The 26,116-nt window shown below is 41.1% G+C and overlaps 1 long non-coding RNA gene across 1 annotated transcript in view; it reads left to right on the top strand.

Moving 5' to 3' along the window:
• Positions 1 to 26,116, top strand: part of LOC124279802 — a 54,796-nt gene that overhangs the window by 22,540 nt on the left and 6,140 nt on the right. The window contains exon 2 of the long non-coding RNA XR_006899486.1: positions 23,523 to 23,643. This is a non-coding gene — a long non-coding RNA (uncharacterized LOC124279802). The remainder of the gene's footprint in view (positions 1 to 23,522; positions 23,644 to 26,116) is intronic.

Raw genomic sequence — 26,116 nt, 5'->3', positions numbered from 1 at the left:
GATGATGAAGTAGACGTGGATGTCAAGTCGAAACCGACGATCATTTTTATTCTTCAGCTTTAACATCGCTCAGCATCACGGTAATTACATCAACATACTCCTGTATGTATTCCTGTTTCTCGCAAGCAATCGCCCGGCGTTGAGTTTATTTGGTAATCTCCATACCGACCTTCGGAGTGGCGACAATGTGTCAGTGACGACACAAACTGCACATCTCGAGTTGTTACGACGTCTAACCGCCCACACAGACATCGTCGGTTCCGTGTTGGAAGAGGACGAGGATAATTACATTAACTTGATGCACGTATGCTTTCAGCCCTTGGCGACGTTGCAAAAAGAATGTTTCGCAAATGGGTTCACCAACAATTTGTCGCTCCGTAATGGCCGACTGTTGCATTGGATCTGGGTGATTTTGGCTGTTTGCCGATGTTCCCGATGTTGCGGTCGTTCAACCGGATAATAGTGTTTGTGTGTGTCTGGTTGATGCAGATAGTTTGTGAAAACACTGGACAGCACGTATACCCGCTTTGTTTATATCACACTGTTCCAGTATATATACTAGTAATACATGCTATTAACGTTATACAGATACAGTAGCGGCTTTTTACATCTGGATGTTCCCAATGCAAGGGGTCCATAGAATCGGGTTACGAGATATATGAGTGAGTGAGTGAGTTTAGGTTTGCACCGCACACAGCAATATTCCAGCTATATGGCGGCGGCCTGTAAATAATCGAGTCTGGACCAGACAATCCAGTGATCAACAGCATAAGCATCGATCTGTGCAATTGGGAACCGATGACATGTGTCAACCAAGTCAGCGAGCCTGACCACCCGATCCCGTTAGTCGCCTCTTACGACAAGCATGGGTTATTGAAGGCTCATTCTAACCCGGATCTTCACGGGTCACGAGATATATGAGGTAAGGTGAGAAGAACGTCAGGTTCAGTTTGATTCCACTCAAATGGTGACTTGCATGCGTGTCTTTGTAACTTTGTAACAAGAGCCTAGTGGTTAAAGCGTTCGCACGTCACGATTCCCCACATGGGTACAATGTGTGAAGCCCATTTCTAGTGTCCCCCGCTGTGATATTGCTTGAATATTGCTAAAAGCCGCGTAAAAATAAACTCACTCACTTTGTGACGCGTGTATTCGTGGACTGGCACATCAGGTGACATGGATACCTCACTCAGACACAGTAATCTCCATCCCAGCCCACCGGGCCATGTTTCCTCCCTGTTAAAGCCTCACGCACAACAAATAACCTGTACAGTCTGTCGTTAATATGACGCGGATTGAACCTTCCGCTGTCAAGGCAGTCGTGATATACAGACATCTTACAAATGACGCTTTAAGAATTTACGAATATATATTATGTTGGGAAAATATATTTAAAAACATTCTTTATAGATTTAGCGTAATTTGGTTAAGTTAGGCTCTAACAAGAACTAAATTCACATTCTACCAACCACTGTGGGCTTTTTCAAGACAATTTGCTTTGACGTATCTAGTTATTTTCATTAAAATTGGGAGACATAAAGAAGCTTGTATATTTTTCTCTTGACCCCCACGTGCCTTACATCAACACCAAATCAGATTTGAAAAGTTATTAGACGTGTACACTGACGTTTGTTCAATCTGTAAAACATTAAAGGCAATATGACAACAGTCCTTATATTGTACTTTCCAATAAACATATGTTACCCAAAGTTTTATAAGGATCTTCACCTTAAAAGGTTAGGCATCATTTGTGTGCATCTATTGAAATAGTCAAATACAATATTGAAGACAAGTTTAAAGAACAAAAATCGTTGTCATACACTACAAAATGTCAACAGACAACATGTGCCCGATAATCAGGTCACCCGTCAAAAAGAGAGTGTCTTCCCGAAGCTGAAACGTCGAAAACCCGAACTGCTATCCAGATACCAACGCTCAGTAGTGGGTATGTTATCCTGGTCTCATGCTCCCAATAACTGTCTAAATGGTTGTAAGGGGGGAGTAAGAGCATGGCCAAGTTTCCGTAGAGTTCCCGGACAGGGTGTCGTAAGAGGACAATATGTATTTCGATATTTCTGAGGTCTGGTGACCGGGCTGGCCGCTCCATGCTTACAATGGTCTTTTGTCCCATGTAAGCATCACCCTGGCAAGGAGAGGTCGTGCGTATCGTCCACGAGGATGATGCCAGGTCTGATTGCACCAGGAAACGGTTTCACAGACACATGCAGGATATCATCCTGTAGTCCACAACTGTCACCCTGCTCCGCTGTGGAACAAGGGGATGGGTTCTTCCAGCTCTGCTGATCACACCCCAAAACATGATTGAGTCCCCTCCAGAGCAGTCATGTTTGGCAGCAATGGAATCCTCTTTCCCATGCTATAGTCGGGCACAACGATCTGTGAAGTCTAGATAGTATCCGTAGGTTCATCTGTGACAGGTACTTATAGCCCAGTCCTGGTGTATCGTGTTGGCCTGATCTACAGCCCAGCCAAACGTGTTGCCTGTTATGGCAGGTCTGTGTGGTGCCAAGGCATGCCCTCCCTGGCCATAAACCAGCCTCACAGAGACAATTACTGCACTGAGCGGATACCTGAACGCCACTGGGTTTCCGCGGGTCATTTCTGAGTGCGGGGTCAGTCAAGAAGTGATGGCGTCTCTTTGCAATTAGGAGAAACCTGTCTTCCCAATGTGGTGGAACGCTGTCGACCATCTGCATGTCTCTGGTTAGCTTATCCAACTCTGTGCTATGTCATGCATCTGCTCAATTCTTCGCTTGTCAAAAGACGTCTTTGACCTGGTGGGGGCATGAATGCAATCATTGGTTGCAGTCCTCAACAAATGTTGCTGTGCCCTGTGGTAATGACGTGCAGCAGTTCTGTCCTGAACCAAACACTATCATGTTTTCAGCAATCTTGTGCTCACTTGGCCGCATGTCTAAATTCATCATAGAATAGTTCCTAGAGGGGATACCATTGAGGGCCGGTATATTTCAATCAGTTTTGTTTGATGCTGGGGTTTTTATGTACCATTTTGGGAATCTGTTGTAATGGTAAATAAATTCGATTTCCACTGTGATACATTAGGAATGCCGATGTGCTTTATATTTTACACATTTCATTATTAGTTCAAGGAGAGCGGAATGACTCAATACGTGTCGTAGACTTATCGACCCCTGATATTGATATTATTGCTAGACGCGGGCATCTCGAGCTTAGGAGGGAACATTCATAGAATTAAAAATCTTAACTGTTTGATGTAATACGACGTAATAATTTTGTTTTGTTTACCGTATTTGTTAGATTTAGGCTTTGCTGTTTCCTTTGGGGGGTGGCGGTGGGAGAGTGCTGGGGGTGCTTATTTTACAATATTTCACCAGAATTTCATCGGATTTACACTTCTAGTCAATAATACACAGCTCCAACTTTCATATTTGAATGAGAAAAGAGAACATTTGACACCCGATACCACTGACGCAACAGCTGAATAAATCATTTAGATAGTATTGACAAAATTAGTTTTGAAGATTTGTTGTTGTAGTTGTTTTTAATTTGCTTTCTAGCTGCTGCCTATGAACTGCCTTTAGTATATCTGGGATATATAAAGCATGGAACTCTGATCCTGCAAAGTCCTGGCCTGTACTGATCAAATATTATGCCCACGATGTCAGCCACTGGGTTGTTCGGTCCAGACTCGATTATTTACGGGCAGCCGTCATACAGCTGGACAGTTGCTGAGTGCCACAGTACTCAACAGACAAAACCTAACGAGTACATCCGTACGCCACTTTCCGCAAGATTCCAACAACGGCTGCAAGGTAGGAGTGGGCGCTTCACATTGTCCCGAGGGATTTGCACCCAAATATTCCACCTGACGTTCCAAACACACTACCTAAAACAATCTCCTAATGTCACGGTTGGCAAGAATGGGTTGTACGGAGTAGGAGGAACACGACTCAAGACTATCGTTAGCACAGATCATATTGTCATTTCAATGTCCACACCAAATAGCTTTCAACGATGTATCCCCTTCCAACATTGACCCTTGTCCAGACTTCTAGCACATGGGTCCCCTCCATGGATAGCAACTGGACGGTGAGCGGAAGGTCGAATGTTCGATCCCGGGCGTCGTCATCCAACAGAAGCTGGACGGTGGTTCGCCGATGGAGATAAGGACCGGTCGACTCTACTAAGTTGTCCAGTGGGCTTGCACTAACTAAACGGCAGACATGGGCTATTAACAAATTTGCAATCATCTAGAACGCGTTGTTGATCCCCTATTTCATCTCGTTCCATGACAGGAGGCTTCTAGTACCACGTGCTTGATGCAGTAGCCCACTAATGAGGATCAGATGGGCACAATGTCTGATAAGGTGGCTGGTCTCGCAATCAATCCTCGATCAGCTAGAGTATTAGTCTGGGTTCTATTATGATAAGTAGCCTGGGTCCATTCGCTTCTAGAAGTGGGTTGGGGAGGATACGTCCCCATTTGTATCTGTAGTGTGAATACTCCTAACAATACTTTAATTTGATTTAATGGCAAGTTTAGCCTCAGGTATTTCGAATCAGACTCAGTCCGAAGCTGTGATATTCCTTGATTTTGCCAAATGGCAGTAACATTCATAAAGCGAGCATATCATATCTATGAGATGGGATAGGACTGTCGTACACTGTGGGCGCACCGAGTCTCCGAGTTAGTGAGTGAGTGTGTTTAACACTATTCCAGGTTAAAGTAAGAGAAAAGTCCGACGTTATGCTGGTCTCCGACGTTCCCTGCTCTGGTGGAACCCACGAAACAGATATGGTGCCAACAAACCTCGAAACACATCGGGGCGAATCCAGATTCGAACCCGCTAGCATAGGTTTCTGGCATGGCTATAGACGCATCTCTCATAGTGAATGTCGGCTTGTCGTGAGGTAAAAGTATATATGGAGTCATCAATAGTACCTCAATAAAATGCATCAGTTCTGTTCAAAGGCAACGCCAGAGAATAAAGACTTTGGTAGAACCACAGAAGACAAGAAACATGTTAAATGTCGAGTGTCTGTTTTTTCGGTTATCCATCTTCCTTTTCAATCCCCCAATCGGCTTATCAGGTCGTTTGGAGGTTCTCACTGCTCTGATGTGTGTAGCGCCTCTGAGTAATTTGGTATCTCAGTACCGACCCATGCCAGGCAGAGGTTCGCTCGGAGTAATTACCGTCATTGCCAGGGTCGTAGGTCACGTTAATCGCTACATTGTTCATCAGAAAGGCACGTCAAGTGTCATTGCCAGGACAAACTTGGCTTTAGAAGCAGCGGGCACAAATATTTGCATAGATGAGCGTGTGGCTCTTATCTCAATGTTTATATATGCAAATGCCAACTGACAAGACAAATAGGAGCTGATCCCAGCTGAAGGCAAGATGAAGAGATTGTGTTTGGTGTGCAAGAACCCATATTAAAGCTGCTGTACTCGTGTTTAAGTCAGACATGATAGAAACAATCCTGGTGTTAATGACATCGGAGATAGCAGGATGCGGCGGTGTGATTGCGAGTTCAGCGACTCGGTTGTAATTGCACCCAGTGTTGGACGTCATGACCAGTGTATCAATAACTGGATCTTGGGGCTCCTGGGGTGAGTGAGTACGAGTTAACCCCGATTTTCACAGTTTCCCCTGAGGACCACCATGCATCCTATCACCAATCACATTACCATACTGAAATTTAAATCTGAAATTCTGAACTGCCACTGTAAGCTAGAGACGCGAGAGTCTAAATCTACACCCTTGTCAAAAACGTGAGCACTTATCTCCCTTGATTTTGAAAACATTTGTCACTTTCATACATCAATCGCAGGAAACTTCCATCAAAGCTGGGGAAGCAAGTGTGGGCTTCATAGATTGTTTTGAGGGTGTACCAATGATAGAATTCTTAAAGGTATTACGGCAGATCTGGCTATAAGTACATTGTAATGGTCCCCCTCTGAAGGAGAACATCCTCAACGAGTTGCAACTGAAACGAAAACCAGTCCCAATCGTATTGGATGTTATATCTGACACCGAGCGATTTTATGGGACTGTTTTGATAACGAATATAGATCATATAGTTATATATTATAACTTTGAGTATTTCACTTCAGTAGTCTTAAGGAAATCTAGACTATTCCACATTCTTACTTTACATTGTGACATTTACAGCTTTTATCGTGTTGTCGTGTATGAAATCTCATCCAGAAGTCCTATGTCCGGGACGACACCATTTTCTGTTCGTTTTACTAGTGGTATGCAACAATACATATGTGAATGTGCGAGCAGACGTGTGTGTTAATCTTGGAAGCAGCAGCAAGAACAACTACATCAACGACAGCAAGAACGCCGGTTTAGCCAGTCTGATATAACGACTGCAGCTGCACGTACAGACGCGAGATGTCCCCAAGCTCGACTTAATTCTATTTTTAATTGTGTTAGTTTTGTATAACTGAAGAAAGTTGGGAGTTGTCTTCAATCTGAACTAATTCCCCTGTCAACACACGCTGACAAATCCATGGAAAAGTGTTCATGTAATGAGTTCTTTCACACTGCGACACTTAACCGATATTAACTAGCGGGATCTTTTCCCGAACACATAATCCATTGGACTCTTATCTTTATGGATTCGTTAAACACCCGTTATCGTCCCTGCGGAACCGCCAACTACATGCCAACACACGATGGCCGTGGTTCGAATCCCCAACTGGACCAGATTGTGATCGAGACTGATTCCAGTCTGCAGCTGACATCGTTGCCCGACAGAGGATCGAAGTAGTAACTGTATCTTTAACCTTGTGTGTACAGTTTCACATCACCCACTTTCTTTGTTTAAAACACTCAATTACAATTAAAATACTGTACACTCATTACTTCAAATCGTAATCGACGTTATTTCGGTATGAAAAGGTCAGTCTCTTACGTCAATGCATGTAATTGGTGAGCGACGTCCAGCGCCATGGTTGAAGATGCGTCATCGACATAAGTATGGATGTGTGATAGACTAGATATCACGTTGCGTTGGTATCATATTTTAAGTCTACTGTGCCTTTCACCTTAACGGATAATAATCGTTTTAGAATGGATCCTGTCTCGGTAATGAATGGATGACCTCGCGGAGAATTACCAGAGTGTGGGCTGAGGCTGTGCCCCGTGTCTACCCCATGTCGGAACATTACAAGATGGATGGCACGGGTTGTCAGCTGCAGAAACTGACGTCATTAATATTGTTATTGAGGGACATTAGAAGATTTACATGTGACTGATGACAAGACAGCATTGATTAATTTCTTCTTTGCCCGGCAGGGCATTTCTTGTCCCTTCAAAAGGTTAATACTGAGTCCGTGCTGGTGAAATGTTATATATGTGAGTGAGTAAGGTTTTACGCCGCTGTTAGCAATATTCCAGCAATATCACGGCGGGGAAGGCCAGAAATGGGCTTCACACATTGTACCCATGTGGGGAATCGAACCCGGGTCTTCAGCGTGATGAGCGGACGCTTTAACCACTAGGCTACACCATCACCCCGTTATATATGTAGGTACATGCTGATGGTTACACCTGGTAGGAAGTCTGTGTTAGCTGTGTACATTAATCCTACCCTGTGTAAACATATCAGCATTATGCCTTATCTTACTCAGTATTGTGATGAAGGGACACTCAGTCGTTGAGAGGTAAGCGTAGTAATGCACCTAAAGCAAATGAAACAGACGTTGCAATTACAAATTGCATGTCATCATCGCTTTATAATTTTTGCCCCCACACCTCTGTGCGGGAAGACTTGAAGACACGTTCCAGATAAAAACAGGTCTCAATCACGTTATGCAAATATTGTTTGCCCTGCAGTTCTATAACTGGTAGCACCAATCTAAACTGAATTTCAAATCATTGCAAAACATGTGCACATACATACATACATACATACATACATACATACATACATACATACATACATACATACATACATACATACATACATACATACATACATACATACATACATACATACACACACACACATCATTATATAAGCATAATCACACTAACACTAATTATCAAACGGCCTTCCACGTTTATGAAGTCTGACATTTCGAAAAGACTAACGGGCACGCGCACACACTTTACATCGATGGTGTGAAAAGTCAGTCCTGTCTTTTAACTTTTAAATGATATATACAGCAGTATACGCGAGTTATTTCTGTTTTGATTCTAACCAAATATTTCTCTCCTTTCAAGATACACTAACGTCAGCAGTGAGAACCTAGCGCCTTTGTTGAGTCACGGAGAGTATATAGAAGGGATCTCTCAAGTATCCACACAACTCAGAGGTCCCATCACTTAAATTTTGGCAGGGGGCCATTTGCCATATTCGCCCTATCTCAGTTTGATTCTAAAAGCTTTTCACATTCATCTAATTATATCGACCAAACCCTCCCAGGAAGACCCACGTGCTCACTAAGTGTTGAAACAGGCAGATTCTAGTTAGACCAAGGGCACAATGCATTCACCCCTCAAAGCACCGAGTCTCACCACTGTTTGTTGTAGACCTGTTCGTGCTCGTAGGCACGCCGAACTAATTACGACTCCTTACGACGGACTCCGACTGCAAAAAGTCACCCGGATCTAAGCCTTGCAAAGAAATTCCGTTGGCAGCTGTGTTGCATTGAGAGTCTTTCCATTTTGAGCCAGTGTTCCGGGAAGTATGACAAGGGAGGCTTCGTTACAACAACATGTAATGCTTTGACACTCACAAGTAAAAGGTTAATGTCAACAAAGCCTTTCATATCCTCCATGTTGGATCTTGTTATGAGAAAACTGTTTGTACCGTGATTTTATTGTTAATGTCACGAAGCATAGGGTGACCTTAGCAAATATATAGAGAATCTCACCCAAGTGTCTTCTGATATCAATTATATCAACACGAGTTGATAAAGTTACAAATATCCGAGGCTTGCCGAGGATATTTTAACTTTTATCAACGAGTGTTGATATATTTGATATCAGAAGACACGAGGGTGAGATTCTATTTATCATCCAAAATCACTTTTCATTAATTTTCAATGAAATATGTACATCTCTCAACACGGTACTGCCATTACACTTGCAGTGCAGTGATGTCATAGCACTGTGACGTCATCAAGTACATGACGTCATAGCATTGTCAGGGCATTGTACAAAATCTACTGTCAAAACGATATCTCCTAGGAGATATCGTTTGATCTCACACAAGCGATATCTCCTGTGGAACACAGTTTTGTGATGTTAGGACGCATGTGGTGATGTTACAAGTATATGGTGATACTAACATGTATAACATGATGTTAGGAAGTATACAGTGGTGTTATGAGTATATCGTGATGTTAAAGGTATATGGTGATATTAACATGTATAACACGATGTTAGGAAGTATACAGTGATGTTAGGAGTATATCGTGATGTTAAAAGTATATGGTGATGTTACCATGTATAACATGATATATAACAGTGATGTTAGGATGTATATCGTGCTGATAGGAAATGCTGTGATGAAGTATATATTGATGTTAGGCAGTATATCGTACTGTTAGGCGGTATAACATGATGTTAGGAAGTATATCGTGCTGACAGGAAATGCTGTGATGAAGTATATAGTGATGTTAGGAGTATATCGTGATGTTAAAAGTATATGGTGATATTAACATGTATAACATGATGTTAGGAAGTATACAGTGGTGTTATGAGTATATCGTGATGTTAAAAGTATATGGTGATATTAACATGTTATAGCATATCATGAAGTTGGTGATATTAACATGTATAACATGATGTTAGGAAGTATACAGTGGTGTTATGAGTATATCGTGATGTTAAAAGTATATGGTGATATTAACATGTATAACACGATGTTAGGAAGTATACGGTGATGTTAGGAGTATATCGTGATGTTAAAAGTATATGGTGATGTTACCATGTATAACATGATATATAACAGTGATGTTAGGATGTATATCGTGCTGATAGGAAATGCTGTGATGAAGTATATATTGATGTTAGGCAGTATATCGTACTGTTAGGCAGTATAACATGATGTTAGGAAGTATATCGTGCTGACAGGAAATGCTGTGATGAAGTATATAGTGATGTTAGGAGTATATCGTGATGTTAAAAGTATATGGTGATATTAACATGTATAACATGATGTTAGGAAGTATACAGTGGTGTTATGAGTATATCGTGATGGTAAAAGTATATGCGGTGATGTTGATATTAACATGTATAACATGATGTTAGGAAGTATACAGTGGTGTTATGAGTATATCGTGATGTTAAAAGTATATGGTGATATTAACATGTATAACATGATGTTAGGAAGTATACAGTGGTGTTATGAGTATATCGTGATGTTAAAAGTATATGGTGATATTAACATGTATAACATGATGTTAGGAAGTATACAGTGGTGTTATGAGTATATCGTGATGTTAAAAGTATATGGTGATATTAACATGTATAACATGATGTTAGGAAGTATACAGAGGTGTATATAGTGATTGTATATCGGTGATGTTAGGAAGTATATAGTGATTATAGGATGTATGCGGTGATGTTAGGAAGTATATAGTGATGTTAGGATGTATATCGTGATGTTAGGAAGTATATATTATGATGTTATGCGGTGATGTTAGGAAGTATGATATTATAGGATGTATGCGGTGATGTTAGGAAGTATATAGTGATTATAGGATGTATGCTGTGATGTTAAGAAGTATATAGATGTATAGGATGTATGCGGTGATGTTAGGAAGTATATAGTGATTATAGGATGTATGCGGTGATGTATAACATGATGATTTAGGAAGTATTATATCGTGCTGATAGGAATGCGGTGATGTTAGGATGTATATAGTATAGGATGTAGTGATGTTAGGAAGTATATAGTGATTATAGGATGTATGCGTGATGTTAGGGTATATAGTATAATGTATGAGTGTTAGGAAGTATATAGTGATTATAGGAAATGCGGTGATGTTAGGAAGTATATAGTGATTATAGGATGTATGCGGTGATGTTAGGAAGTATATACATTATAGGATGTATGCAGTGATATAGTGAAGTATATAGTTATTATAGGATGTATGCGGTGATGTTAGGAAGTATATAGTGATTATAGGATGTATGCGGTGATGTTAGGAAGTATATAGTGATTATAGGATGTATGCGGTGATGTTAGGAAGTATATAGTGATTATAGGATGTATGCGGTGATGTTAGGAAGTATATATAGGATGTATTGATGTTAGGATGTATTATAGGATGATGATGTTAGGAAGTATATAGTGATTATAGGATGTATGCGGTGATGTTAGGAAGTATATAGTGATTATAGGATGTATGCGGTGATGTTAGGAAGTATATAGTGATTATAGGATGTATGCGGTGATGTTAGGAATTATAGGATGTATATAGTGATTATAGGATGTATGTATGGTGATGTTAGGATAGATATATAGTGATTATAGGATTATAGGATGTATGCGGTGATGTTAGGAAGTATATAGTGATTATAGGATGTATGCGGTGATGTTAGGAAGTATATAGTGATTATAGGATGTATGCGGTGATGTTAGGAAGTATATAGTGATTATAGGATGTATGCGGTGATGTTAGGAAGTATATAGTGATTATAGGATGTATGCGGTGATGTTAGGAAGTATATAGTGATTATAGGATGTATGCGGTGATGTTAGGAAGTATATAGTGATTATAGGATGTATGCGGTGATGTTAGGAAGTATATAGTGATTATAGGATGTATGCGGTGATGTTAGGAAGTATATAGTTATTATAGGATGTATGCGGTGATGTTAGGAAGTATATAGTGATTATAGGATGTATGCGGTGATGTTAGGAAGTATATAGTGATTATAGGATGTATGCGGTGATGTTAGGAAGTATATAGTGATTATAGGATGTATGCGGTGATGTTAGGAAGTATATAGTGTTGTTAGGCAGCACGATGTGATGTCAGACCAGTGTATGAAATAAGCCAAAAACCCAGCCAGACATCTGGGCTGGTAACTTCAAAAACTTACCAGCCCAGAAGAGATTTAACCAGTCCTTCTTAAATACTAAATAGACAGTGCCAGTGGACACGTTATTTGAATATTGTTTTCACCCGTCCATCGGGCTGGCTAGCTGTAAAATTAGACCGTCCGGTAGAAATCTAGCCCATCTCGGGCTGCCGGACGGGCCTTATTTCATACACTGATCATGATGTCATGGTATAAACAGGTAAACGTTATCAAATAATTTGATGGATATTTGTTCGACTAATGCGTTATGTACCTAACTGAAGAGTCGAGACCCAGGTGTCGAAAATCTAAACATACGAACTCAGATGGCACTGAACCACTAGTGACCATCAAGGATTTCATTACTTCTAACTGGAGGAATTCGCAAGCCTTTATGTCATGCGAAAACACATAACGCTGATGAACCGAAATTAATCAAGTAGAAAGATTCCACAATTTGATGGGAAGCGTTATAAAGACACCGTGTATTCCTCCATGAACCCTGGCCACATCAGAGTAGCTGTCAGCAAAACAAAGTTTAATTACATTGAAAAATTAAAGAACCAAGACTCTCAGCATTTTCTGCAGCTTAAAACATCTTGAAAGGCCCTAAAGGACCCTGTGAAACGATCCTAAGAAATTAATGAAGCTACTTGTTCCGGGGCAATAGTCAACATTCCGACAACACCGTAGTTTATCCAATATGGACGACGCGAAATGACGAAGCTACTTGTTGTCTTTATTGAGACTAGCGAGTGATAGCGAATGTGAACGCGGTTGTTTGGTCCATTTACAGATTCAGTAATTATCGGCAGATAATAATATCTCATTTTCTAAATATTCTGAATCTCCCACTTGAGGGCTTTTTCAAAGGTCGTACGTCAATTCGATGTCATTCCACCCCAGCCCCCTGAGAGCATGCGCAAACGTCTCTTCCGGTTACGAACTATCTGCCAAAAACTCGTATAAACATCTGTATCTACTAGTGTATGATTGTTTCAGCGCAAAAAGTAATGTAGACATATTTAAAGGATTTTATTTAATCTTTTCATTCGCATACTACTTTAAACGCCCGCGTAGTAATATATCCAGTGGAGATAATGTCATAGGTAATATATGATGAAACTTAGCATATGTTGAAAACTAAGACGCTCGGGAATATTATAAAACGATGCATCATTTGTATTTCGACTGTGGTGAATGTCGGGAATATTACTTTATAGTTCACATAGAGGGATCCGTGTCACATATTAACATGAATACAAAACAGATGAAATGTTCTTTTGCGAAAAACGCCCTCTTCAATAGGAAAGCGCTGCAGGGAGTCGACCTTATACATGCAAATGCTCGGCGTGTCTGGTCAGCTCTCCACACTGCCCCAAGCAGTACTCTGCATCGGCTCGCGTTAAATATTTACAAGCTCGTCGGTAGATACAGATATTTATTGATTTTAGATCACGGTCGTGTTTTTGTCCGCCATGTCATTAAAATGCCTGTTAGCGCATGTAAAGTTTAGAGAACACATCCCTCAAGGGGTTCCCAAGTGGAGGAGCTCTTAGCGGGTCTGGTGGGTCCTGGAAGAGAGGTTGTCGTGAGGAACGCCCATGTTGACTGGTTCCAGTCATGTAACACGCGTCTGTAATGTCATATAGAGCGTCCATACTGGATTAAACGTCTCATTCGAGCAAGACGAAAGAGTGATCCCTCAAATTTGGGATGATTTACTCCCTTGATGAATGTAGTATATAAATTTGATTATGAAGGAGCCATGGCTGCTTTGAGATCATTGTTTTCGACAAATGAATTTGTTGTGCAGTTGACTAAATATTAGTTTTAAGAGGGTTACTTGCAAGACTGTAATATCAGAGACACCAAGGCACATCCATTTTAGTCTGTGACGATACTCACGGCAACGCATTCAGTCATGCATGGACTGAGAGTCTCCTTTCAAATTAAAGTGATTATTAGAATAGACCAAACGTCAAACCTGTTCAGCCCCTTCCCCGACACGTGTAGTAACGTACTAACATGGACTCCGCCAGATGGTGAAACCCGTTTACTATTTCGTTACTAAACTTGGCACATAGGTACGTCTAGTAGTGAACTGGTGCATTTTATTTAGACCAAGTATATATGGATGACAAGTTATTTTATTCTGTATCATTGGCTTCCGTTGGAATCTATGTTTATACCTTTAATCCTCTGTTATCCCTTTATTTGTTATCATCACATTGTTATTCCGCCTTGACTTGTCAATTAGTCTTGTTGTATATAAATCACCTGTTCTCTCCCTGTACCATTCTCACTTGAAAACGATACAAGAACCTGTATCGAAACGTCGTGCTCTAGAATAAAAGAAGTTGTCATCCATATATACTTGTTCTATCTGACTTCCAACTTCTAAAAATGCCACTCAAAGAAGTGTTGCATTATAATAGTTTTGGGATTTAAAAAATAATCTTTCCAATTTTCTTGGCAACGACTTTGACTTTGACAATGGATGACTAGGTCTTCATGTTAAAATCAATGATAATTACCCAACATTTGAAGCTTAATAACATAGCAGCATTTCGTTTTGAAAATGTAGCTGTACCATGTAGAAGAATATGTGCTGCCAGGAGTAGGTATAGGATCCGCTGATTGTCGTTCGAGGTCCGTACACTTCTCGACTATTAACATTGATTTATCTGCACCGATACCTAAGACTATGAAGCTGACAACATGGTCGACGTCACCGACGTCTGCGTCACAGTAGCTCCATTAAACGATGGTGTAACTCAGATACTGTTGGAAGCGACAGTGAACTCACTCGTGAAAATAGCCGAGTAATCTCCAGCGATGGTCGTGTTGCCAGCAGATGCCACGTGGCTTCATTTCTTACTTGCAAGAGAAATCATTTGTTGGAATATGAATTGTGTTAGACACTAGTCGCCCCTATATTCCCAAGGGCAATAACTTTATATACCAGCATGACCCCAGCCCTTCCCTTCCTGCAATGGCAGAGGGAGTTGCGGCATTTGGAAACCGTGTTCTTCATCCCAGTGGATGACCTTTCATGTCGAGCCCAGAAAACAACTGAAGGACGTCAAATGACATGCTATTGAAGCTGTAGAAACGCCACGGGTCTTTCAGGTTACCGTCTAAACTGATTTATCTCTGCCCGCTGAATCCGTGTAATCTTGTCATGATTTGTCAACGCAATTCGCCGGTCATGTTATTACCCAGAGGCGGCAGCTAGGGAAATGAGACGGAGTAAGGGGAAGCAGGAGGCGGGGAGTGGGATTGAGGTGCGTGCTAGGCGGCGGCGGCGGTGGGAGGGAAAGGATCAGGAAGACCTGATAGGATGTGACTGATCGAACAGGTGAACTCAACGGTGCCACGGAAGGCTGGATACGAATAAACGGATGGAAGCAGTGGACCAAAGGGACCAGAACGTCATGGGAAAGTGGGGGCACTGGGCATAGACGTCAAGAGAGGTCGAGCAAAGGGACTAGAACGTCAATAAAAGGTATTGTGAATAACGTCAAGACGAAGTGCTGTGGGAACATGAGTGAGTGAGTGATTTGGGGTTTATGCCGCTTTTAGCAATATTCCCGCAACATTACGACGGGGGAAACCAGAAATGGGCTTCACACATTGTACCTATTTGGGGAATCGAACCCAGGCCTTCGGCGTGACTAGCGAATGCTCAAACCACTAGGCTACCCTACCGCCCTGTGGGAACATAAAGAAGGGATGCTATAAGATCATCGAGAAGAGGTGCGGTGAAAAACATCATGGAGAGGTTCTGTGAAGAGTGAGTAGCATCGGCATTGTTTCAAGAGGTTCCCTGAGGAACATCAAAAATGTAGTTATGTGAAGAACATCAACAAAAGGTTTTGTGAAGAACTCCAAAAAGGTTCCGTGAAGAATATCTAGAGGAGGTTCCGTGAAGAACATCCAGAAGAGGAACCGTGAAGAACATCCAGAAGTGGTTCCGTGAAGAACATCCAGAAGTGGTTCCGTGAAGAACATCCAGAAGTGGTTCCGTGAAGAGCACCAAGAAGAGTTATAGTGAAGAACATCAATAAAGGTTCTGTGAGAACGTCAACAAGAGGTTCTGCAAAGAACACGAAGACGAGATGCTACGAGAACATCAACAAGAGGTACTATGAAGACGCGATGGTCCTCTCGCACCGACTAAATCTAATCTGACGTTGATTTTCCTACGACCGATCGATCTTCACGCCTGATTGATTTATGGACAGAAAGCGTTACAAGGAGTATTGGTTCCCGCTAAGAACGTAAAACAAATCGATGTTGCCACGAGCTGGCTCAGACAATGTCAACAGGAGGAAGACTCCATTAATATCATTCAAAACCTCGCCTTCGTTTGAGGGTTGCAGTGAACCCTTCTCAGAAGTGCCTAATGATATATACACTGTCCCATCTGTGCAGCCGCGCGCAGCGTCCGCCTTTGAGATGTTAGCTCTCCAGTCTTCACGTTACGTGAAATGAGTGCCATTCTATAGGAAATGGGGCCATTTATTAGAGAGAGGTTCGACACACTCATTCAATTACTCTGGAGTATGCATTTACTAAATATTAGGTTTCAGTTCGGCTACATTCTTTCAATCGATTCACTGAATTAGGTTTGGAGAAAGCTGGACATTCATCAGCTGTAATATGATTTCGATATTAGTTGATACCGGGTAAATACATGTTAGTGTTCCCCGAGAGGCGGCCGACTGAGGCGCTGGGGTGAGGGTGAGGGTCGGGATGAGTTGGTAGGGTTTGGGGTCGGACTTGTCCGCACCATGGGACTTCTAGATTGGAAAAGAGCCAAATTGTGAAGTAGAATTTCGTGGACTTTACATTTCAATTACGCAATACCATTTTGAAAGTTGTCAAATGTAACATAAATTATATTGGGGATTTCACTTACTCAGTAAAGTACAGATTTTAAATTACTTTACTAGGACTTTCACATAATGTGGTCAACCTGCTCCTGTAAGCTGGAAAGACCCAAGTTCGATTCCCCACATGGGTACAATGCGTGAAGCCCATTTCTGGTGTCCCCCGCCGTGATATTGCTGCAATATTGCTAAATGGGGCGTAAACCCATACTCACTCACTCACTGTAAGGTGGACTGTGTATTATACTAGTCTGGATGCTGTACACAGCGTTCATAGCGCTACAACGCCAACACTCTGACCCAGAATTACGATTGTCGTAGCGCTAAGATCGCTTTGTGGAAGTGGACCTTCAGTCCTTTATATCATGATTAATACCCCGGCTCCAGCCGCTGCCATGGCGCCACACCGTGCTTCAGTTCCACAGAGCTGCTTTAACCAGTCTTTGATATAGCTCCCTGTCTGGTTTCCCCCAGTCAGTATTGTTTTAGGTTGACGAGTAATCATTCCGGCGTCCTGATCACATTGTGTAACTCCCAGATTTCCATCTGAAGTTTTCACAATCGTCATTAGTATTGGGACAGATTCATCCAACGACGATAAGTCAGTGGAGACATGTTAACGTGATTATTAATAATTCATATAAGATAATACGCTTCATATGACATTTCACCATTTCTTTCCCCACCGATACACGGTGGATTCACTGCTTTTCATTGTTGGCTTGGAACCACTGTTGCCAGATATCACAATAATCTGTCAGTTCGTCAGACCAGTGGAGGCTATTCATATTCCAAGATGAAACGCCACTTCTACGTAACGCCAAGGTCTGGGTGTTGTTTAACGGCACAGTTAGCAATATCCCAGCTTTTTCTGAAAATAAATGAGTCTGGGCAAGGAAATCAGTGATTCACGGCATCAGCAACGGCCCACGTCGTCGGCACGACGGCTCATATTCAACAGGCTTACACGTTGTTACCACGTAGACGTTAGTTCAGCTGATGCAAGCTATAAGTATGAGCCCTGGGAACGAGCCACATGGTGACGAGGTGACCTGCCAACAGTAGACGTCATTTGTAGGTGAAGGTTACATGTAACTTAAGGTGAAGGTAATGTGTGACTAAGGCTGAGACGATACACTATGTCACGATACGATACATATCGCGATATTTTACCTGCGATACGATACGTATCACGATACATACACCTTGAAAGAATGACACGGTATCAAGATATAAAACGATTTATTTCAAGGTATTTGTGTTTGACAATAACACTATTGTAATAAACAAACAAGTAACTCCATCATACTTGCGTATTTTTTCTCTAAATATGTACTGTAACATGTTTAATATAATACGTTTTGTATCGATACAACAGTCGACGATACGATAGTTGTTTTTGTTTTGTTTTTAATTGGTTCCCAAGATTACAATATTGCAGATATACCAAGCCGTGATACGTACGGCTTAAAGTAATATGGCTACATGATGTACGGGTGAGATATTTTTGTATTAATATATTTATAAACATGCATAATTCATTAAATAGATAATGTACAGATGTACAGATGAGATATTTTTGTATTAATATATTTATAAACATCCATAATTCATTAAATAGATAATGTACAGATAATGTCAGGTACAAGTCAATACAGTTTGAGTCATCTAAGTACTGGGGAGAGAAGGCTCCATTTATGATGGAAATTATTTCTTTTATTATTTTTTGCTGATATATGTTTTTCCAGAATATTTCTTTTAGAGTTTTTATATAGAAAGTTAGATTTGGAAGCATAGTTTTAATACTGCATAAGTGAATATGTCTCTTTGCAGCAATGATGATGTGATTTAGTAATCTATTTTCATGTTGAGTACCAAACCAAATCATGTTTTTTTATAATTTCAATGGATGTGGATAATAATTGTTAAGCCAAATTTGTAGGTTTATCCAAAATGTTTGAGTCTCCTGACATTCCCAGTACACATGACACACTCTCATTTACATCTATGCAAAAACAACACAAACTGTTGTCAATTTTTTTTCATTTTGACCAATTCCTTTTTTGTGTAAATAATACCTTGTAGAAATCTATATTGAAAGTCTATAAGCTTTGTATCTTGCAATCCCTTTCTATATACTGTAAATATATTTTTCCAATCAAAGTCAGTTTCAGGAAATAAAAGCTGCCATTTATTACAAATGTTTGGATATTTATCATAACAAATAAGTTTATCGTAAAAAGTTCTGCAGCCTTTGGATGCTTTTACTAAATGTATCTGGCATTGGTTAACATTCAAATTACTGACTGGAATAGAGAGACAGTGCTTTAAAGTATATTTCCAAGTTTCAATATGTTCAGTAAATATCTGAAATCTAAAAAGTGCCTTTGATATGATAATTTTCTTTTAAAGATTCTATTGATAGTAATCCATTCTCATCAAATATATGACGATACGATAGTTGTATCAAACTTAAATGTATCGTGATGCATCGATACATCGGTGAATCGACCCAGCCCTATGTGTGACAGTGCAGGTAATTCGCAGTATCATTGCAAAGGGAAAGCGAATATCAACGAGGCGGTAACGAGTCATAGGAAGTGAAGATAACGCAAAATATTCTCGTGAAGGTGATCTCATTGTTAAGGTGACGACTACTAGTGAGGTGAAGGTAACGGACATCATCAAGGCGAAGGGGGGACGTCTTTAACTAGTTAGATAGTCAAAGGCATCATAAGAATGGATAGGAGGGTCAGGGTTTAAACGGATCAGTATTTCCATGTCAAGTGTCGATGTTCATATCTCCTACACCATGCCATCATCCCCATCCAGGCCTACTACCTATGCCTCAGTGCATCATATTTGGAAACACGACGTGAAATGGCGTTAAGCGGACGTGGCAATCACGCCTAAGAGTGTCATTACTCACGCCTGGCTGTCACAGACCTCACGGATAGTTGATATTGCCTCCATGTGCTCACCAGACAATCTGAACGATCAAGTCTCCGACTCGACTCACGCTTGCTCTAACGCCATGTTCCTGAATGATCACAACGTCAATCAACTAAGCTTATCAATTCGGACTTTGTAGAAGAGAAATTTGATATTAAGCGACGTGGTGAAAAATGCAACGAGCGTGACAGTGATTCATTTCCCAAAATCTGGCCTCAACAAATTAATTATTTGTTCTTTGGGATATTCGGGTTGTATTTTACTGATTGTTTGATCACTGTTTGTGGAATCCAAAGCTTAGAGTAATATTATTCTTGTACATTATGTATTTTCGGGGTTAGATTACGACAGGTAAGACAAAGAGTTCAATAAAATTTAAAGTTGATTTCAAGTAACGTTCATTAGTGAATATCCTTATATTGTTAGATGATACCTAGACCTACGCATAAGAGTATCCAAGCAATGATGGAGACTGAAATAAACCTCAGTAAACCAAGGACCACTGTGTGACAGGGTGTGAGGTGGTATAACATGAGGTTAGGTGGTATAACAGGATGTGAGGTGGTATAACATGAGGGAGGTGGTATAACATGAGGTTAGGTGGTATAACATGAGGGGAGGTGGTATAACATGAGGGAGGTGGTATAACATGGGGGGAGGTGGTATAACATGAGGAGGTGAGGTGGTATAAGATGAGGTGATGTGGTATAACATGAGATTAGGTGGTATACCATGAGGTGAGGTGGTATAACATGAGGGGAGGTGGTATAACATGAGGTGAGGTGGTATAACATGAGGTGAGGGGAGGTGGTATAACATGAGGTGAGGTGATATAACATGAGGTGAGGTGGTATAACATGAGGTGAGGGTGTGTGGTATAACATGAGGTGAAATGGTGTGGTATAACATGAGGGGAGGTGGTATAACATGAGATTAGGTGGTATACCATGAGGTGAGGTGAGGTGGTATAACATGAGGTGAGGTGGTATAACATGAGATTAGGTGGTATAACATGAGGTGAGGTGGTATAACATGAGATGAGGTGGTATAACATGAGGTGAGGTGGTATAACATGATGAGGTGGTATAACATGAGGGAGGTGGTATAACATGAGGTGAGGTGAGATGGCAACATGAGGTGAGGTGGTATAACATGAGGTGAGGTGGTATAACATGAGGTGGTATAACATGAGGTGAGGTGGTATAACATGAGGTGACATGATGGTGTGGTATAACATGAGGGGAGGTGGTATAACATGAGGGGAGGTGGTATAGGTGGTATAACATGAGGGAGGTGGTATAACATGAGGTGAGGTGGTATAACATGAGGTGAGGAGGTGTGGTATAACATCGAGGTGAGGTGGTATAACATGAGGTGAGGTGGTATAACATGAGGTGAGGTGGTATAACATGAGGTGAGGTGGTATAACATGAGGGGAGGTGGTATAACATGAGATGAGGTGGTATAACATGAGGGGAGGTGGTATAACATGAGGTGAGGTGGTATAACATGAGGTGAGGTGGTATAACATGAGGTGAGGTGGTATAACATGAGGTGAGGTGGTATTACAATCAAGATTATCGTTACGTGTCGGTAAAAAAATTGAAACAAGAAATTCCGGGTGTTCTGGAAGTTTCCACAGTCAAGCTTTCGTAACTAGCACACCACTCCGCTGAATGTTTACAGAAACAATCCACTATAAATGCCATTCTGGACACTGTATTACATCCCCGCATAACAACATATACAGCACTCTAGTATAATCAGGCCTTTGTTCTTTGTTATCAACATATACAGCACTCTAGTATAATCAGGCCTTTGTTCTTTGTTATCAACATATACAGCACTCTAGTATAATCAGGCCTTTGTTCTTTGTTATCAACATATACAGCACTCTCTTTGTTATCAACTAGCACTCTAGTATAATCAGGCCTTTGTTCTTTGTTATCAACATATACAGCACTCTAGTATAATCAGGCCTTTGTTCTTTGTTAACAACATATACAGCACTCTAGTATAATCAGGCCTTTGTTCTTTGTTATCAACATATACAGCACTCTAGTATAATCAGGCCTTTGTTCTTTGTTATCAACATATACAGCACTCTAGTATAATCAGGCCTTTGTTCTTTGTTATCAACATATACAGCACTCTAGTATAATCATATACAGGCAGGCCTTTGTTCTTTGTTATCAACATATACAGCACTCTAGTATAATCAGGCCTTTGTTCTTTGTTATCAACATATACAGCACTCTAGTATAATCAGGCCTTTGTTCTTTGTTATCAACATATACAGCACTCTAGTATAATCAGGCCTTTGTTCTTTGTTATCCGAGTTCAAATCCCACTGGAGGTCACGCCCAAACCTTTGAACGACCACAGACATTACTTTTAGGACCATTGACCCAGTCAGAGAGCACATTTTAGGGTCTATACGGTATTAGTTTCAAACTGGCTGCTTTCATTCCAGACTAAGCTCGGATATATTTATATCGTTCTCATTAAAAAACTGTAACCTAAACAAACGAACATCCTTAAATGTCTAGTTGAAGTGAGATTATATGACATACTACCACGGGCTATGCAGAGTCACTTCCGTTCAAGTGTTTCTCCCATGGTAGCGAGAGATTGTGACAGATTCAGCTGTAACTGAGATGATTACTCATACAACGACTACTTGTACTATAGTCCGCGGAGTCATAATGCTAGTCAACTCAGATATCATGCCGACAACTTGTAAATACTCAGCCATGGAGTTATTACGAGATCACTGTCCCTCTTGGGTCACTGTCAAACATTCTAGTGATCAATGGGCAAATTTATGAATGGAATATGAGGAATACGACGTTTCGGAGTACATTGTATATTGTAACTGCTCCACCAATGACCACTAGGAAGCAGATAGATATGTATGTACATGTGAAACAAAACATATATTTGTATCTAAATACCCAAAGTACATTTGATTATGTTCAATCACAACCATGTATGTCTGCGCAAGTCTGATGTGTTTTAAATAGTATGCGCAATAAACGGGGGAAACATACGTGAATCATTTTCGCAAAATAGTCCCAGGAGTTGTCAATTGATTTAGCAATGCCCGAACCCAACAGCTAAAACGGCCACGAGATGGACACAAGTCGCTATTCGGAATACAAGGAGTTGGCCACGAATGAGATCTGCTGAGCTGTGAAAATATCATGTGTCCCTGCCAATTATACTACAGTGATAAGCGTCAAATAAAACAATCATGAACAATCAGTTGTAAAACAAATATTAGAAGAAACTTGAACATGTAAACAAAAATATCTTTGATCAAACGTGCAGTAAAAACCACAAACGTGATTATAAAACATTTCGATCATCATGTCAAGTTCAAATCCGATCTTGCAACATTAAACATCCTTTTTGTAACATTTCAAACGTAAATACCACGATTGGATTTCGGGCAAATTACGTCCCTAGTTCCCATTGCTTGGTATTAGAAGCCACATGCCTCGTGCGATCCTACGTCAAGCCGAGAGCGAGCGAAATCTAACCATTTAATCTTTAAACCAGTTTTTTTATGCACTAATGCAGAGGTTTCAACTAAAGGTAATAAATTTATTTTCTTTTGCAGAACAGCACAAATGAGACGACTACGAACGGGTCCGACGTCCCCACTGATGGCGCACACAGTGTCGTATTCACAGGAATTGTCATAGCAACGGCGACAATACTTGCTCGCATCGTCAATTAAGGTACGACTGACCATTTGTCTTGACATCAGACACAGAAAATAATCAAAACAATCGAATATCAGTTTAAATTTGACATAGTACTTCGGGCATGCTGTGGAATGAGACATCAGCTGTCCATGCCTCACTCGCCTCCGCGCTGGCGTGTAGGAAACAGAAACGACTGATCGGTGGGGTTCGTCTGTGTAAAGGCCACAGATGAAAGATGGCTGACATTAAGATGAAGGAATCTAAATCAAGTCGAGGCATGCGCAATTCTATGCTGTCTTCATGTAGCCGACTTGGCTTCTAAATTACTTTTGATACTGAATTCGGCGATGTAGAATCCAGTTTCCGGTGTACTTTTTGTCCGATGTACTGTACTTCCTCTCTTTAAAAGATCACATCACGTGCTCTGACGTCATGGCTGCTATTCCTGGATGGATATCGTCAGGGAAGATGATGTAGGCTATATGCTTCAGTTTGCCTCTAAAATCTTGTCATTGATTTGAATTTAATGCCTCTTTGAACGGTATTTCTATCTATCAGGCGTGTCAGCTTCACGTTGAAGGAAAGCTTGAAGGATTCAGGGTTTAAATGTTTAACGTTTTACTGAAACCAACGGGCACGCGTGTCGTGCAGAAAAAAGTTGAACAATATTCAGGTCAAATCTGGCATTCAAAGTAAAGGTCATAGGATTCTGGTGGCCCTATAGGACCTAATGCTGCACTAGTAACTGATACGGAAACCACACACGCACAGACGCACGAACGCACACACAGACGCATGTGGTATGCCAGAATAAATCAAAGTAAAACACAGTATCCTCATGACAACTGTTATGCCAAGTTTACAGACGGAAAAGTCTTTTGAAGGATCATAGAATCGTATTTCCTTTGACAGCAAACACTACGGGTCAAAAGAAAGTATACTCCTTCCTTTGACAGCAAACACTACGGGTCAAAAGAAGGTATACTCCCATGTTTGATGGTGGACAACAACGAAACGGAAACACTGTATACTATGGTGGATAACAACGAAACGGAAACACTGTATACCATGGTGGTGAATTTGTATCATTGGCAATATCACAGGCATCACATAGCTGATAGTCTCATGCCAGGTGGCATCCACATCATGTCTAAAGGAACATGTTGGAGGTGTGGACTGACTGACTGACTGAGTATGGTTTTACGCCGTTTTTAGAAATATTCCAGCAATATCACGGCGGGGGACACCAGAAATGGGCCTCACACAATGTACCCATGTGGGGATTCGAACCCGGGTCTTCGGCGTGACGAGCCAACGCTTTAACCACTAGGCTACCCCACCGCCCCCTACCCAGTAGAAGTTACTATTATGAACTAGTTATATGAACATACAATAATGTTCACATGTGTCATGGGGGCGGTGGGGTAGCCTAATGGTTAAAGCGTTGGCTCGTCACGCAGAAGACCCGGGCTCGATTCCACACATGGGTACAATGTGTGAAGCCAATTTCTGGTTTCCCCCACCGTGATGTTGCTGGAATATTGCTAAAAGTGGTGTAAAACCAAACTCAGTCAGTCAGTCAGTCACATATGTCATGTACATAGATAAGTAGTTGATGTATCATTAGGCATTCCCTGAATTCTAGAGATCTATTGATGTTCCCATCGATATGTGTATACAGCATAAAGGACTTTCAGTCGTTATTCATAACTTCTTGTTGGTGTAGCATGGTGAATACATGTCCAAATACCTCTATCTACGTCTTCACAGAGATTCTGACAGGAAATATGCCACAGGGTCGGCTGATTCTTTAAAATGGCTACAGAAGATCGCAGTCCTGTAGAAAAATCTTTGATTCAATATCCCATGTTGTCCAAGTACGTGATTTACCAGAAAACCAATATTCACTGCTGTTTCCTCCAATACCCCCACACTTCTTCACAGACAAGACATTTTTTGCAGTTAATAAAATTCAGTCGAGTTCCTTGGAAATTTGAACTTCCAACCCTTTTATTGATCGCCTCTATGTCGACATAATTGAACAGAGTGGAAATATGTATACACGGGAGATTTGAATTCAGTATCATTACATCGTATTTTAGTAATATGCAAGGCTGAAATGACAAACTCGTGGCAGTGCAAACAGGGACATACGTCATGAGCATGGAAGTCGGTACAAAGTTGCATCAGCTGTGATAAAGATAAATGTTAAAACGCTGGCGGCGGTGAGTAGATGGATTGGTGACACCAAGTTAACTCGTAAACGTAGGCTTTTGGATGGTGCTTCCATCTTCCGCTCGGAGACGAGGTTTATTGCATTACAGAGTGACTTCATTGGCTGTGGCGTTGCTCGGAAGGATGACATATTGCATAATTTAAGAAAGGAGCAAAACGTTTCACGCCGCATTTAGTAATGTGTCGGCAAAATGACGTCGGGGAACACCAGAAATGAGCCTCACACATTGCACCCACGTGGGGATCGAACCCGAACTTTCGGCGTGACGAG

This window comes from Haliotis rubra, unplaced genomic scaffold (genome assembly GCF_003918875.1).
Source record: "Haliotis rubra isolate DU_JTF1 unplaced genomic scaffold, ASM391887v1 Scf257, whole genome shotgun sequence".
In the NCBI taxonomy this organism is placed as follows: Eukaryota; Metazoa; Mollusca; class Gastropoda; order Lepetellida; family Haliotidae; genus Haliotis; species Haliotis rubra.
This window is presented reverse-complemented; position numbering and strand designations above follow the sequence as displayed.